General features: G+C 59.6%; 1 protein-coding gene across 2 annotated transcripts in view; it reads left to right on the top strand.

Annotated features, from left to right (window-relative positions):
- CTXN1 (cortexin 1) overlaps nucleotides 1–15,108 on the top strand; it is a 91,475-nt gene that overhangs the window by 67,698 nt on the left and 8,669 nt on the right. Inside the window, exon 1 of one of the 2 annotated variants that reach the window (XM_053999558.1) lies at nucleotides 4,704–4,917. The exons of the other annotated variant lie outside the window; for it this stretch is intronic. The gene's annotated coding sequence lies outside the window, so the exon portion shown is untranslated. Of the gene's footprint in view, nucleotides 1–4,703; nucleotides 4,918–15,108 lie in introns of those variants that run through there. 2 annotated transcript variants of the gene reach the window in all.

The raw sequence follows: 15,108 nt of genomic DNA on the forward strand, positions 1-15,108 counted from the left end.
GAGGGTTTTGTTCAGGCATTTCTTTCCCAGTTCCCAGTTCCCATTCCATGCTGGATTTGATGGAATGTGATGATCAGGGTGTCCCCACTGATCCCTCAGTGCTCTCTGCTCCTCTGTTCCTCCCTCCAATGCATTTTTTTAGGGATGCAGCCCTTGCTGCCAGGTGAAATTGTCCTCCCTGGGCCTTTCTGGCACAGGGGCTCTTCTTTCCAGCCTTAAGCACACAAAACATCCCTGCCAAATGACAGCTCCGAGGGAAGAGCTGCGCCAAGCCCGGAGCACCAAGCTCGTTTAAGAACAATTCATTAGAGGGGGGAGGTTTTTTTGAATGAGGTGTTTTTCATCTGGGAAGGGAGCTGGGACAGATCCATGGAGCAGCAGCCTCTTGTGCTGCCTCTCCAGAGCTCAGCTGCTCTGCCAAAGCCTTGGAGATGGTTTTTTTTTGTTGGTTTTTTTTTTTTGTGGTGAATGATTCCAAAATGATTCTTCTCCTGTCTCAGATCAGCTCCAAGAGCTGTGAGTTCTCCCTGGAGCTGCTGGAAGGAGCGGGGGCTTTGTCAGGCTGGGTGGAGGGATGAGTTATTGAGGGATGTGGGGATTCTTCTGGCTCTGACTATTCCTGCCAATTAAAAGAAATAAATAAAGCTTAATTAAGGCAAAGGCTTAGAGAACACTTCTCCCCACGGAGCACGGGGAGGAAATTCCACTTGGAAAGGTTCTGCCTGTGGCTGCCCCATCCCTGGAGGTGTCCAAGTGTTGGAGAGGGCTTGGAGCAACCAGGGATGGTGGGAAGGGGGTGGGACTGGATGGTTTTCAGGTCCTTCCAAGCCAAACCAGTCCCGATTCCCTGGCTCAGCCCCTTGAAGTGCCCAGGAGCCGGGAGCACCACGGGGACCTGGAGCAGCATCAGGAAAATCCCAAATGCCAGCGCTGAGGGCTGGGCTGGGCTGGGCACGGGCTGCAGAGTGCAGCAGAGATTTGTTTTCCAGAGGGAAAGAGCTTCCAAACATCCCCTGGGAGTGGCTGGACACCCAAGAGGAGCAGGATCCTGACACAGCATCCCCGCTCCGGAGGGGCTGGAGCAGCTGGGAGGTGCCACCACCCGTGGCTGTCACCAAGTGGGCACACAAAGCTTTGGGGGAGCTCCCGGGGATGGAAAACGCTGGGAATCCCCCAGGGAGATGGGATCCAACACCTTGGAATGGCTGGATGTCAAAGCAGCCCTCGGGAGGGAATTGACCACGGGTTAAGGGATGGATCCATTGATTTTATTCTGTCCTTGATCTCCATCTCGCCTTGCCCTGGGATGTTTTCAGCTGAGGTGCTTTTTAAAACAGCTTTAATTCATTTTCCCTTGGCTGCTGCAGTGCTGCTAATTGGGAACTGGGACTATCTGTCAGGATTTACATAGATTTTGAAATGGGAAAGGAAAAACTTCCAAAAATACCTCCCTTTTTAAACGCAAATGCAGCAGAAACTTTATGAAACCGTTTTCTTAAAATACCCTGAAAATCCACTGTGATTTTGATGGATCCTTTCTGCCAGCAAGGTTTGCTCTGGGAAAGGATGGATCCGAACATCCCGGCAGGCTCTGATTGCAGCGGGATCTGTGAGCACTGCCCAGACCTTCCCCACACGCCCGGCTTTCCCTGGGAACTGAGGCTCGGCTTTCCCTGGGAACTGAGGCTCGGCTTTCCCTGGGAATACAGGCTCAGATTTCCTTGGGAATACAGGCTCGGCTTTCCCTGGGAATACAGGCTCAGATTTCCCAGGAACACAGGTTCAGCTTTCTTGGGAACACAGGCTCAGCTTTCCCTGGGAACTGAGGCTCAGATTTCCTTGGGAATACAGGCTCAGATTTCCTTGGGAATACAGGCTCAGATTTCCTTGGGAACTGAGGTTCAGATTTTCTCAGAACACAGGCTCAGATTTCCTTGGGAATACACCCTCAACTTTCCCGGGAACACAGCCTCAGCATTCCCGGGAACACGGGCTTGGCTTTCCCGGGAATACAGGCTCAGATTTCTTTGGGAATAGAGGCTCGTTTTTCCTTGGGAACACAGGTTCGGCTTTCTTTGGGAACACAGGCTCAGATTTCCCGGGAACACCGGCTCAGATTTCTTTGGGAATACAGGCTCGGTTTTCCTTGGGAACACAGGCTCGGCTTTCCTTTGGGAACGTGCCGGGCGCTGGACCCGCGGCTCCCTCCAGCCCACCGGGATCTCTCCTTTTGGCGTTTGTTTTGATCCCATGGGATGTGAGTGGGACCTGCCCTGGCGAGGATGAGCCCCGCGGTCTCCATTGGCACCGGCACGTCTGAGTTCCCCGGGAACGTCTGCCACGAGCTCCCGTAGCCATGGAGACACCGAAGCCGTGCACAGCAACACTTTTCCAGGCGTTTTTTCCCTTTTTTTTTTTTTTTTTTTTTTTTCCCTGCCAGCCTCCTCGGCTCTGTGTGACTCTGTTGTGCCCACAGCAAGGGCTGATAATTTTAAGGGAATAGCGGAATTTTCTATGGAATGTCAGGTGAGAGCCCTGGCAGAGCTTATCCTTGCTCCCAGCATCCTGCTGCTTCCAAGGTCTGTGCCACACCAACGGGCACCTCTTCCCATCTCCAGCCTAAAAGATTTCGTGTGGGATGGGGCATCTCTGCTCTGGAGCCAGGTTGGGAGAGCTGGGGGCGTTCAGCTGGAGAAGGGAAGGATCCAGAGAGAGCTCAGAGCCCCTTGCAGGGCCCAAAGGGGCTCCAGGAGAGCTGGGCAGGGATTTGGGATGAGGGATGGAGGGAAAATAGAATCACCCTCTGCTCTGCCCCGGGTGTGTGGGAAGGCAGCGCTCCAGAGGGACGGATCCAGCCAGGAATGGTGCAGCAGCAGGGATGTGCTTGGCTGCAGGGATGCTCTGAGGGTGTGCTGGAAGCTCCTGGCTGGAGAGGAGCAGCAGCTCCATCAGCACGGTCCTGTCCCTTCTGTAAGCCCGTGCTGGCCCTGGGAGTGTCCCAGAGATCCTCAGCAGGATGGGATGAGCAGGGTGCTGAGCACAAGCAGCAGCAATGCTGGAATTCCAAGCTGACATTTGGAAGGGATCCTGGCCAAAAACCCCGTGGGGTCTGGATCCCTCCTGCCTCTCCCAGCTGTTCCAAGGCTGTGTCCCCTTCCTGGCACCCCCACGGCCACTCCTGTCCCCCACATGCCCAGGGCCACTCCCATGAATGCCCCTGCAGCCACCTTGACCCCCCAATCCCGTATTTTCACAGCATTCCCATGGCTCTGCTCCTCCTTGCATCCCCAGGCTCCTCCTGCAGGACTACACCCACTGCAGCCCCCTGTCCCTGTTCCCAGGGCCCCTGTGCTGTCACCTCCCCCGGGAGATGTGACTCCACCACATCCCTCAGCGTCACCCCCCACGACAGCACAACCCCTGCACCCCCAGGGACCACATCCCTAAAATCCCCCCAGGTACCACATCCCTAAAATCCCCCCAGGGACCACATCCCTAAAAATCCCTCCAGGGTACCACATCCCTAAAATCCCCCCAGGGACCACATCCCTAAAATCCCTCCAAGGGACCACATCCCTAAAATCCCCCCAGGAACCACATTCCTAAAATCCCCCCAGGGATCACATCCCTAAATTCCCCTCAGGGACCACATCCCTAAAATCCCCCCAGGAACCACATCCCTAAATTCCCCTCAGGGACCACATCCCTAAAAATCCCTCCAGGGTACCACATCCCTAAAATCCCCTCATGGACCACATCCCTAAAATTGCTCCAAGGTACCACATCCCTAGAATCCCCTCAGAAGCCACATCCCTAAAATCCCCCCAGGTACCACATCCCTAAAATCCCCCAGGTACCACATCCCTAAAATCCCCCCAGGGTACCACATCCCTAAAATCCTCCAAGGTACCACATCCCTAAAATCCCCCAGGTACCACATCCCTAAAATCCCCCAGGTACCACATCCCAAAAATCCCCCCAGGTACCACATCCCAAAAATCCCCCAGGTACCACATCCCTAAAATCCCCCAGGTACCACATCCCTAAAATCCCCTCATGGACCACATCCCTAAAATCCCCCCAGGTACCACATCCCTAAATTCCCCTCAGGGACCACATCCCTAAAATTGCTCCAAGGTACCACATCCCTAGAATCCCCTCAGAAGCCACATCCCTAAAATCCCCCCAGGTACCACATCCCTAAAATCCCCCCAGGTACCACATCCCAAAAATCCCCCAGGTACCACATCCCTAAAATCCCTCCAGGATACCACATCCCTGCATCCCTAAAATCCCTCTAAGGTACCACATCCCTAAAATCCCCCCAAGGTACTGCATCCCCCCACTCCACCTGTATCCCCACGTCCCTAAAATCCCCCCAGGGTACCACCTCCCCCCGGCATCCCCCCGGCGCCACATCCCGCACACCTTTCCGCATCCCCACGTTATCCCATCCCCCCGCACCCTCCCGCAGCCCCGCATGCTTCCCACCCCCTCCCGCCTCCTCGCAGCCGCTGCATCCCCCCCACGCCGGGTACCACACCCCCACATCCTCCATCTCCCGCATCCTCCATCCCACACATCCCCCGCATCCCTCCACACCCTCCGCATCCCCGCACCCCACGCATCCCTCCCTCCCCTCCCCACCCCTCCCTCCCCACCCCGTATCCTCACTCCGCCCCCCCAATCGCAGCTCCCCCCCCCCCCTTCCGCAGCCCAATCAGGGCCGCTTGGAGGAATTCAAACCCCGGCCCCGCAAGCGCCGGCGGCGGCTCCGCTCCGCTCCCCCGGCCGGGAAGGCTGCGCCGTGGAGCGGCCGGGAACGGCAGCGGGACCGGGACCGGGAGCGGGGCCGGTCCGGATGGGCTCGGGGAACGGCTGGGCGGGCGCGGCCCCCGCCCGCCGCCCGGAGCGCAGGTGAGCGGGGAGGAACCGGTGGGAACCGGGGGGAACCGGGAAAGTTTGGTGGCGGAGCCCCGGGGCTGCACCGGGCACCGCCCGGCCGCGGCTCCGCAGGGGCGGTGCGGGATGCGGGGGGACTCCGCTCCCGGTGCCGCTCCCGGTGCCGCTCCCGGTGCCGCTCCCGGTGCCGGTTGCCCCTGGCCCCGGGTGGGCTCGCTGCGGGGATGGGGGGTCCGGAGAGGTGCGGTATCCCCGGTGTCGGGGTGCGCCCGGGGCTCTGTGACAGCCTGGGGTAGGGGGGAGAGGGAAAAAATGGGAATTTTGGAAGGAATATCGCTGTTAGATAAAATCTGGGATGGGCATTTTGGGGAAGAAGAAGTGGAAAACAAGGAATTCCTGCAGCTGCTGCAAAGCCGCTGATTTTGGGGTTCTGCTGTCGGGGAGCAAAGGGGCGGCTGCCGAAGCCCCCAAGTGCTGAGGGGATTTTGGGGTGCCCACCCCGGGTCTGGGAGACGGGGGAGGGCGGCTTCGGGAAACTTTGGGATGAAACAGAGCTGCTGGGTCCCTGCTGGAGCTGGGGGGGGGGGTCCCGCGGAACCCGGGGACAAAGGGCTGAGCCACGGAGCTGCCCCTTGGAGGAACCGGGGGCGTTTCACTCTCAGCCCCCTCGGGGAAGAGCTGGAGCTGGGGGAGCTCTCCGGGAGTGCCGGGGAGTGGCAGAGGGAATTCGGGAAGTCTGGGCTCGCCGGAGGCAGTTTTTGGTGCAGAGCCTCGTGTGGAACATGAGATGAAGCTCCAGCAGTGCCAGCTGTGGCATTGACGGCGCTTTGGGGCTCCCAGGACCTGGCTGCCATCCCCTCCTTCCTGCCACTCCCGGGGGGTTCTGCCCCATCCCAGCTGCTGTTACTGGGCAGGAAGGTGTCCCGGAGCCGAGGAGGGAGACTCCGGTGCTGCTCCGGTGGTGCCCGGGCAGGGCTGTGCGTGGGACAGGCGCTGGGAATGGTTTTCCTGGCGGAGGGACGCGGTGGGAGCAGGATCTGCCTGGCTGCTGTGGCAGCGCAGCCCCAGCCGCTCCTGGCAGTGCCCAGATCCTTGGGTGAGGCTCTGTTTTTCTCTGAGCAGCTTTGGGAATGTGTTCGGGGTCTCTCCCCACGGTTCCTGTGTCAGGTGAGAGGTGGGATCATCCCTGAAAACTGCACGGGTGGAACCCCCGAGCTGCAAATCCCCCCGGAAAGGACGGCTGGGGCACGAGGACAGGGCCTCAGGCTGCGCCAGGCAGGGTTTAGGTTGGATTTTGGGGGAATTTCTCCACAGAAAAGCTGTCCAAGCCCTGGCACGGTGGCAACGGGGGCGTCCCCATCCCTGCGGGGATTTCAAAACTTGGGGACGTGGGTCACTGCTGGCCTGGCCAGCGCTGGGAATGGGCTCGGTGATCCCGGGGGGCTTTTCCAATGTAAACAATTCCCTTATTCCATAATCTGGGACAGCTCCAGGGCCACCCAGCAGCGCCTGCTGTCCCCAAGGAGCCATCCACCTGTTGCAGGTGGCCCCGGCCGGGCGGGTCCCGCTGTCCCCGCGGCTCTCCCGCTGCCGGGGAAATCTGCTCGCTGCTCCCGCAGCCGGCGGGGCCGGGGCAGCGTTCCCGGGGCTCAGCGGGACGGAGCGGGCCGTGCCCAGCCCCTGCCAGGCCGGCCCGGGGCTGGAGCAGCAGCAGGGCCGTGGGCGGCTGCAGGAAAAGCCGGAGCTTGGAGCAGCAGCCGCGGTTCGTGAGCTCCGCGCCTCCCCCGGCGCCTGACACGGGTGACAGGAGCGGGTGACAGGAGCGGGTGACAGGAGCGGGTGACAGGAGCGGGTGACACCCTCGGGCTGGCGGCGCCGAGCTCTCCGGAATTGCCAAGTGCCGGTAAATCCCGAGCCCTGCTTTGGGAGCAGCTGCTGCCGGGCTGGGCTGGCAGGCGGCTGGAGCGGCTCTGCCTCCAAACATTCCCCACAGAATCAAATTGATGGATCCCAGCTCCCTGAAGGGGAACTTAAGGGCCATTAGGCTGCGGCTGCAGCCCGGGGCGGGGCCTTAAACCCGGGATTAAAGGGATAACCATGGGGAGGGAATTGCGGGATGGGAGTGCTCCAGGGCGTGAGGCCAGGGATGGAAAATTGGGATTTAGAAGGGAGCTGGAGGCTGTTTCTGGAAGAAGGAGCTGGAACATGCAGGGAAGAGCTGTGGTGACCCAAAGAGGGACCTGGAGTGGGTCTGGAATTGTTGATCCCAGTCGTGCCTGGCTGGTGGGACAGAACCTGCCCATTCCAGCCGTGCCTGGCATTGGATCTGCCTTCCCAGGGTCTGCCTGGAATCCCGAGGCAGGAACCCAGCAGACCATTCCACAGCCACCCTGCTGAAGGATTCTGTGCTGTGGGGAGGGCAGGATGCTGCTGGGAAGCTGGGATGTGCCTGACATGCAGACCTGGAGCCTGGGAAGCTCCCAGGACTGGGCAGCATAGGTGTATCCATGGATTTTAACATCCTCCCAAGCCCTTGTGTAGCTTTCCCTTCCTGGCCTGGCAGACCTTGGTCTCTACATCCCAACCAACCAGGCAGAACCTCCTTCAGGGAGGAATTTTGGAATCCAAACCTTTCTTTGGAAGCACATTTGGCTTCTGCTGGAGTTCCCCAGTCCATGGGAATGGTTTGGAGCAGAAACCCCTGAGCCCACAGGAGAGCAACAACTTGGGGTCATGGAGAGGAACAAACACCTGGGAGCTCCCAAAGAGGCAGGGCAGGAGCTACTGGATCCTCTTCCAGCCTGGAATGGGTCTGGAGGCCAGGCTGGATGGGGTTTGGAGCAGCCTGAGGTGTCCCTGAGCCCATTCCATGATCCCACAGTTCCCTTGCTGGTGTCCCTGTGTGGGCAGAGGTGGCTTTGCCATCCCAGCCTCACTGTCCCCATGCTCCCGCTGCCCTGGAGCTCCCAGCCAGCCCAGCCTGGGGGGATGAGGGATCCTCTGGGCTGGGAGAGCTCTTGGTGCTGTGCCAGCTCATGGAATTCAGCTGGAAAAGCCCTGGATCAGCCCCACGGAGCTGCCCGGGGTGGGAAGGGCTCCTCAGGCCGGAGACTCCGGTGCCTGAATTCCCGGGATCTCCCGCAGCCCCTCTGCATTGCAGGGCTGGGAGTTTGTCTTTAATTGTGCCGGGCTGTGCTAACGAAGGGATTAAGGCCTGGGAGGGCGAGCGGTGCCGGCCAAATTCCCTTCCCTGCTCCAAGGGTTTTGTAACGCTCTCCTTTCATTCCTTCATCCCTGCCTGGAGCATCCCACACTGGGATCCAGATCTGAGCCACTGCTGGGGCTGGGCCACGTGTCCCCAGCAGCTGGCTGAGCCTTCCCAAGGACTGTGGGATGAGGGAACACCTGGATGGGGCCAGGCACTCCCTTCTCCCTGGATTTCCCGTTGGGCATCGGCAGCTGGGAGCATTCCAGCAGGGATGGGGATGGGCTCCAGGGAAGGGGAGAGCTGGGGGATGCTCTGTCTCCTGTGGAAGGAGCAGCTGCTCTCTGCTGGATCCCACAGAGCTGCTCCATCCATGGGATCCTCTTCTTTCCAGGTCAGGAGCTCGTGGGATGAGCCCAAGGCTCCTCCAGGAAAGGAGGGGGCTGGAACTGGAGCTGCTGCCAGGGGCAGGGGTTGGGATAAACGCGTGGAATCTCCAGAGCTGTGCAGGACAGGGGCATCAGGAACATTCCCTGAGAGCTGCAGGGAGGGAACCTTGTCCCCAAGGGACCTGCTGTCCTGCCCTGGCAGTGCCAGGCTCGGGGCAGACACGGCCCCGGTGTCCCTGGGTCGGGATCGCAGCCGGAGCAGCGGCGCCAGGGCCGGAGCAGAGCCCGGCTCCGGTGCCAAGGTGCTTCCAGGAATGCCTCTCTCCACTGGGGCATGGCAGGGACACAAATCAGCCAGTGATGGAGAGTGCTTGGCACTGGGATGGCACAAAGTGTCCTGGCACGGGGCGGGGACAGGCGGGACCAGCCTGGGATCCTGGCACGGGGCCGGAGTCTGCATCCACAGGAGCTGCAGCCCAGAGCAGGGAGTGGGGGGGACACGGATCCCCGGGGCAGGACTGGGGGTCCCAGCTGCAGATGGATAATCCTGTCCCCCTGTCTGTCCCTGCCTGGCACAGGGGGAGTGGGAAGGGGAAGGGTTCCAGCAGTGGGATGAGAGAACTTGGGGTCCAGGAGTGGGGATGCTCCTTCCCTCCTGCTCTGTCCCGTGTGTGTCACTCACCCCAGCCCAGCCCAGACATCCCTGGCCCTGGGGAAGCCATGGAGGAGCCTTTGGCTGAGGTGAGAGTTGGGGATGGGCCAGAGGGACCTGCTGGGATTTGGACCCTGCTGGGTCTGTGGCCATTCCTGGCTTCCCTAATCCTGTCCATCCCTGGAGCAGAGTCTGGATCTGGGGAGCCTCAAGAAGCTCAGGGCAGCCCCTTTGATCCACCAGCAGCTCCCAGTCCTTTTCCCTGCCTGCTTTGCTCCAAATGCTGGGAACCGTGGCCAGATTTGAGCAGGACCTTCCCTGAGGGAAGCAGGAATGGGATCCCCCGGCTCCCTGCAGCTCTGAGCCTCCCGAGGGCAGATAAAATCACCGGGAGTTCGCAGCATGGGAACGGCATCGATTTCCGGGAGCTGAGCCCTGGCCCTGCGATCGATCTGCATTTTTATCAGCTCATCTCAGTGACGGGAGAGGCTTTGGCACTGCGGGGGAGGAGGAGGAGGAGGGGGAGAGGAGGAGGAGGAGCAGCTCTGCTCTGGGGGATGCTGCTGGTGGTCCCTCAGCTCCTCAGGTCTCCTGCTCGGTCCTGCAAAGCCTGGAGGGATGGAAGGATGGAGAGATGAGGGATGCAGGGATGGAGAGATGAGGGATGCAGAGATGGAGAGATCAGGGATGGAGGGATGAGGGATGCAGGGATGGAGAGATGAGGGATGCAGAGATGGAGAGATCAGGGATGGAGGGATGAGGGATGCAGGGATGGAGAGATCAGGGATGCAGAGATGGAGAGATCAGGGATGGAGGGATGAGGGATGCAGGGATGGAAGGAATGAGGGATGCAGGGACGTTCTCCAGGTTAAAACGCTCCCCACGGAGAGAGGCTGGGACACTTGTCGTGCTGTTGGGAAGGACATGGATCAAATCCAGCAAGGCTTTGCTTTCCCTCTTCACCTCCCTCTCCTGCTCCCGTTTGCCTCTGAACTGGGTGGGTGGAGGGGCTGAATAATTCCAGAGAATTCCCGAGGCAGGGAGGTCGCTCTTGTTGCCTCTGGAGTTTCTTGATGACAACAATCAGCTCGTGTTGGCCCTGGGAAAGTCCATTTTTCCTTGGATTTAGGGTTGTGTGGGGATGCTGGGCCGGGGAGCACTTGGCATTCCCAGGGCAGGGGAAGCTCGGGCCGTGCTGGTCCCTCCAGCCCTGCCTTTCCCTGGCTGCTCCTCCCTGCTCCTCCCATCGCATTCCGCGCTTGGCAGGAGCCGCTGGGGCTGGGCTGGAGCCACCGCTGCCCCCGCTGGAGTGGATGGGATCGTTCCCTCCAGGGGAGAGCTCTGGGAGCCAGCAGCAGGGCTGGGATCCTGCCTGGAGAGCTCTGTGCCTTCAGTCCTGGGCTGAAGCCCTGCTTGGAGCTTTCCAGTGGCAGAGTCCAGACGTGGATTTGGGAGCGTTCCCTCTGTTCAGCCTCTGCTGCCTTCCCAGCCCGGGTTTTATGGGGCTTGGAGCCCCCTGGGACAGCGGGAGGTGTCCAGGGGTGGCACCGGATGGGTTTTAAGGTCCCTTCCAACCCAAACCATCCCGTAACTCCGGGATGTCCCAAGCTTATCCCAAAAGAGTTTCTTCCTGTGCAATTCCTCCTTGTTCCTGACCCCGGGTGGGAGCAGGAAGCCCTGGCAGAGTTTGTCTGTCCCAGTTCCCTGCGTGGGGTTTGTCCTTCTGCTGCCACGCTGCAGAGCCCCGGCAGCTCCCAAAATTGCTGCCAGCCCGCGGGAGGAAGCGGCAGGAGCTGGGAGGGCTGGGAGGAGCGGGATGCCGGCGGGAGTGGCCGGGATTGATCACCGAGCCCTCCTGAGGGGATCGATTGTCCCGGGCGGCCGGGACGGGAGCAGCGGCGCTGCTTTCATCGGGAGTTAATGGGATTGGGGCCGGAGATGAGCGAGGGGCGGGCGGGCACCGAGGCAGAGCTGGGAGGGACTGGGGACAAGGGATGGAGGGACAGCACACAGGGAATGGCTTCACACCGACAGCAGGCAGGGATGGGTGGGATTTTGGGAAGGAATTCCTCCCTGGGAGGGTGGGAAGGGGCTGGGATGGAATTCCCAGAGCAGCTGTGGCTGCCCCTGCATCCCTGGCAGTGTCCAAGGCCAGGCTGGAGCAGCCTGGGACAGTGGGAGGTGTCCCTGCCGTGGCAGGGGTGGCACTGGGTGGGATTTGAGGTCCCTCCAACCCAACCCAGTCTGGAATTCTGTGCCAGGAGCAAAGCTGGACGGGCTGGGATTGACAATCCCACTCTTGTGTGTTCCCAGCCCGGATTATTTTGGGGGAATTCAGCTCGGTGATCCACACAAAACCTCGCCCGCTGCTCTGGGTGTTGGCGCACGTGGAGGGCGGCTCCAAACAGCGACTCCGACCCAGGAATGATTAAAAATCCTTTAATTGCAGCACCAGAGTTCTTCGGAGCTGAGTCTTTGCCCATTTGCTCGATAATTCATGGCAGAGCCCGGTAATTAAATGCTAAAGACCCGATTTGCCTGGCATTGTTTGCAGTTCCATTGCTGCTTGAATGCAAGAAATTACCGAGTCATTTAATTGGTAATTAAAAGTAATGATTGCTTCCCATGCTCCAGGAATTACTCAGCATTTCTGGGGTTGTTTGCACACAGCAGAAACGCCCTCCCTGTTTTCCAGGCTGAATTCCTGTAAACTTCTGCCTGGATTTGTGCTGAGGGAAGCCTCGTGCTGCCCCATCCTCTTTTAATGGCTCATAAAGACCAGGAAAAATGCAAATTAACACAAAATGAGGCAGCACAAGCTGCCCGTGGGAAACGCCTGGGTTTGATGCCTGTCCCCTTCCCAGGCTCTCCCACTGCACATGACCTTGGATGGGTGGGTTTGGGGGAGTTTGGAATGTCCAGGTGCTTTTGGGGCTGGATTTGGGCGTTTGGATAAGGCAATGTGAGGCTGTATTTATAAATATTCCGTAATTCCTGACAGGAGGAGCCAGGGGAAATCGGGATCTGTTCGCAGGGAACAACAGGACAAGAGGGAACGGCCTCGAGTTGTGCCAGGGGAGGTTTAAATTGGATATTGGGGAAATTCCTTCATGGAAAGGGTTGTCCAGCCCTGGGACAGGTGGAGTCCCCATCCCTGGAAGTGTCCACGGCCAGGCTGGATGGGGCTTGGGGACAGTGGAAGGTGTCCCTGCCCATGGCCCTGGGTGGGTTTGGAGGTCCTTCCAACCCAAACCATTCCACGATTCTGGAAGCGATTCCCTCCAGCTCTGATCCCGGGAGATCAGAGCCCTCAAAGCGGGCAGCTCCCTGATCCTGGAGCAGATTCCCAGATAAAACCGGGAGGTGATTGAAATGGAGAATGTGAATCAGGCATTTCAGGAGGAAAAAATTCCCTCTGGGGCGGGAAGCGGCGGCGATCCCACAGCGAGCTCAGCCCGGGAGCTGCACGGACCCGAGCCCAGCCCGATTCCAGCCGGGAGCCGCGCCGGGCTCGGGACCCCCGGCACCGGGGGGGCCGGGACCTCGTGGGGAATGTCACAGCGTGGGGACATCCCGCTGCCATGGCAACCTGAGCCGGGCACCGAGCCGGGAGCGACAGGCTGGGAGTGGCACTGGGAGGGGTCAGGAGCTGGCACTGGGATGTGCTGGGAATGGCACTGGGAGGGATCAGGACTCAGCACTGGGATGTGCTGGGAGTGGCACTGGGTTGTGCTGGGAGTGGCACTGGGTTGTGCTGGGAGTGGCACTGGGATGTGCTGGGAGGGATCAGGAGCTGGCACTGGGATGAATTGGGAACGGCACTGAGATGAACTGGGAGTGGCACTGGGAGGGGTCAGGAGCTGGCACTGGGATGTGCTGGGAGTGGCACTGGGCTGAGCTGGGAGTGGCACTGGGATGAACTGGGAGTGGCACTGGGATGAACTGGGAGTGGCACTGGGATGTGCTGGGAGTGACACTGGGATGTGCTGGGAGTGGCACCGGGATGAGCTGGGAGTGGCACTGGGATGAACTGGGAGTGGCACTGGGATGAACTGGGAGTGGCACTGGGCTGAGCCCTCCCCAGGTTTTGATCCCCAGGGACGGATCCCGGAGCCGGGAGTTCTCGGGAGGTGTCCCCGCGGTTTGTGGCACTGATGAAATCCTGAACTTCCTCCCCCTGGGGCTCAGAGACCCCACCCGAGGGAAACACCCCTTAAACTGTGCTTGGGCAGGGCAGGGGCCTCGGGAAGCTGGAAACCCCCTGGAGGGGCTGCAGCTGACATTTCCCAGCATCTCAGGAAGTGCTGCCCCAGCCTCGGAGCTGGGATTGCAATTCCTAAAGTTGGGGACAGGGAATAATTTCCATATTTTTGTGCAGAGCCCTGGGAGCTCTGGAGCTGAGCGTGGCCGTTCCATGAAGAACTCCAGGCACGGATAACCTTTGCTTATTCCCAGCCTGGAGTTACCCTGAGCTGATTTTTTGCTGCCTAAGCCCTTCCAGCTGCCCTTTCCTGCTCTGATTCCCAAATCATCGGCTCTGGAGGCATCTTGGAGCCAGAATGTGAATTAATAATGTGCTAAGAAAATAAAGACACTTCAACAGCCTTTAAATCAAGGGGAACAGCCTGTTAAAGGCTTTGGACAAATCCCATTACTTTGTGTGCAGTTTTAGGGCTGGCAGGAATGAATCTCCCAGCAATTTATGGATGGTGACAAATTCTTTCAGGAAGAGCCGGCCCATGGGATGCTCCTCATTATCCAGAGATTCTCTGCAGGAGTTAAGGAGCAGATAGATGTGTCCCACTGGATGTGGCAACACAATTTGTGGCCTCTGGGTCACCTAGGCTGGCATGAAAATTCATTTTGGGAGCGTGGGGTGCTCCTCCCTGGGCTCTGGAGCGGTGACAGGACCAGAGCAAGAGACGGGGACTGGGAATTTCCTGTTGTTGATGAAAGGCAGGGAAAGAGGGATCAGGGAATGTTTGTGGCTCTGGAGCTGCCGAAGCCTCTCCTGGGGTGGCTGCATGGACCTGGACCCTGCTGGTGTCACCGTGTCCCCAGAGCTCCCTGTCCCCTGCACAGCCAGGCAGGAGTGACCCCCCTGTCACTCCCATTTTTGGTGTCACAAACCTCCAGGAAAGGCTGGTTTTGAGGGAAAACTGTAGGAATTTGGTTGGGAAGTCGATTGTCCACAGCCATGGATTCCCCTGGCTGCAGCTCCCAGTTCCTGTCTGGGGACACCTCAGGGCTCCCTGGGAATTTGGGTTTCCTCCCTGTGTTTGCCTGACCCTGGAAATTCTTGCTCCAGGAAATTTCTTTTCCTCTGTTCCTCTTTGGAGCATCCCAAGGACCAGGACTGCCCTCGTGCCCTCTCCTCAGTGGTTCAGAGAAGCTGCTGGGGCTGGGATTCTGTGCAGGGAGAGCTCCCAGCCCCTGCAGCAATCAGGGAACAGCTCAGGTGTGAAACATCCCTCACCTGTCCAGGAGAGCTCTGCAGGGCTGGGCTTGGCTCGGGAAGGGGCAGCGAGCTGGAATTCTCTGCTTGAGCAGGGGAGCCTGGAAAGGACAGGACAGGACAGGACAGGACAGGACACTCAGTGGCACCAGGCACGGGGGGAAATGTTGGGAATGAGGCTTCAGCCCTCGGGAAGGGGCATTGGTGCTGCCCAGGAGGGGTGGCAGCTGTCCCTGTCCCACCAGTGCCAGGGGTTCTGGGAGGGCTTTGGTGTCATCCAGAATAATCCAAGCCTCCAGGACCATCCCCAGCACTGCCAAGGCCACCCCTGTCCCCAAGTGCCACATCCCCAAGGCTTTCAACCCCCTGCAGGAGTGGGAATCCAGCCTGTTCCAAGGCCTGTCCACCCTTCCTGTGGAGGAATTTCTCCTCCTGCAGCCACCCAGGCTCCCAAGAAGTCCAAGGTGATTTTCTTTCATTTCCATTGGCAGTTAAATCCAACCTC

Source organism: Vidua macroura, chromosome 26 (assembly GCF_024509145.1).
Source record: "Vidua macroura isolate BioBank_ID:100142 chromosome 26, ASM2450914v1, whole genome shotgun sequence".
Classification (NCBI taxonomy): domain Eukaryota; kingdom Metazoa; phylum Chordata; class Aves; order Passeriformes; family Viduidae; genus Vidua; species Vidua macroura.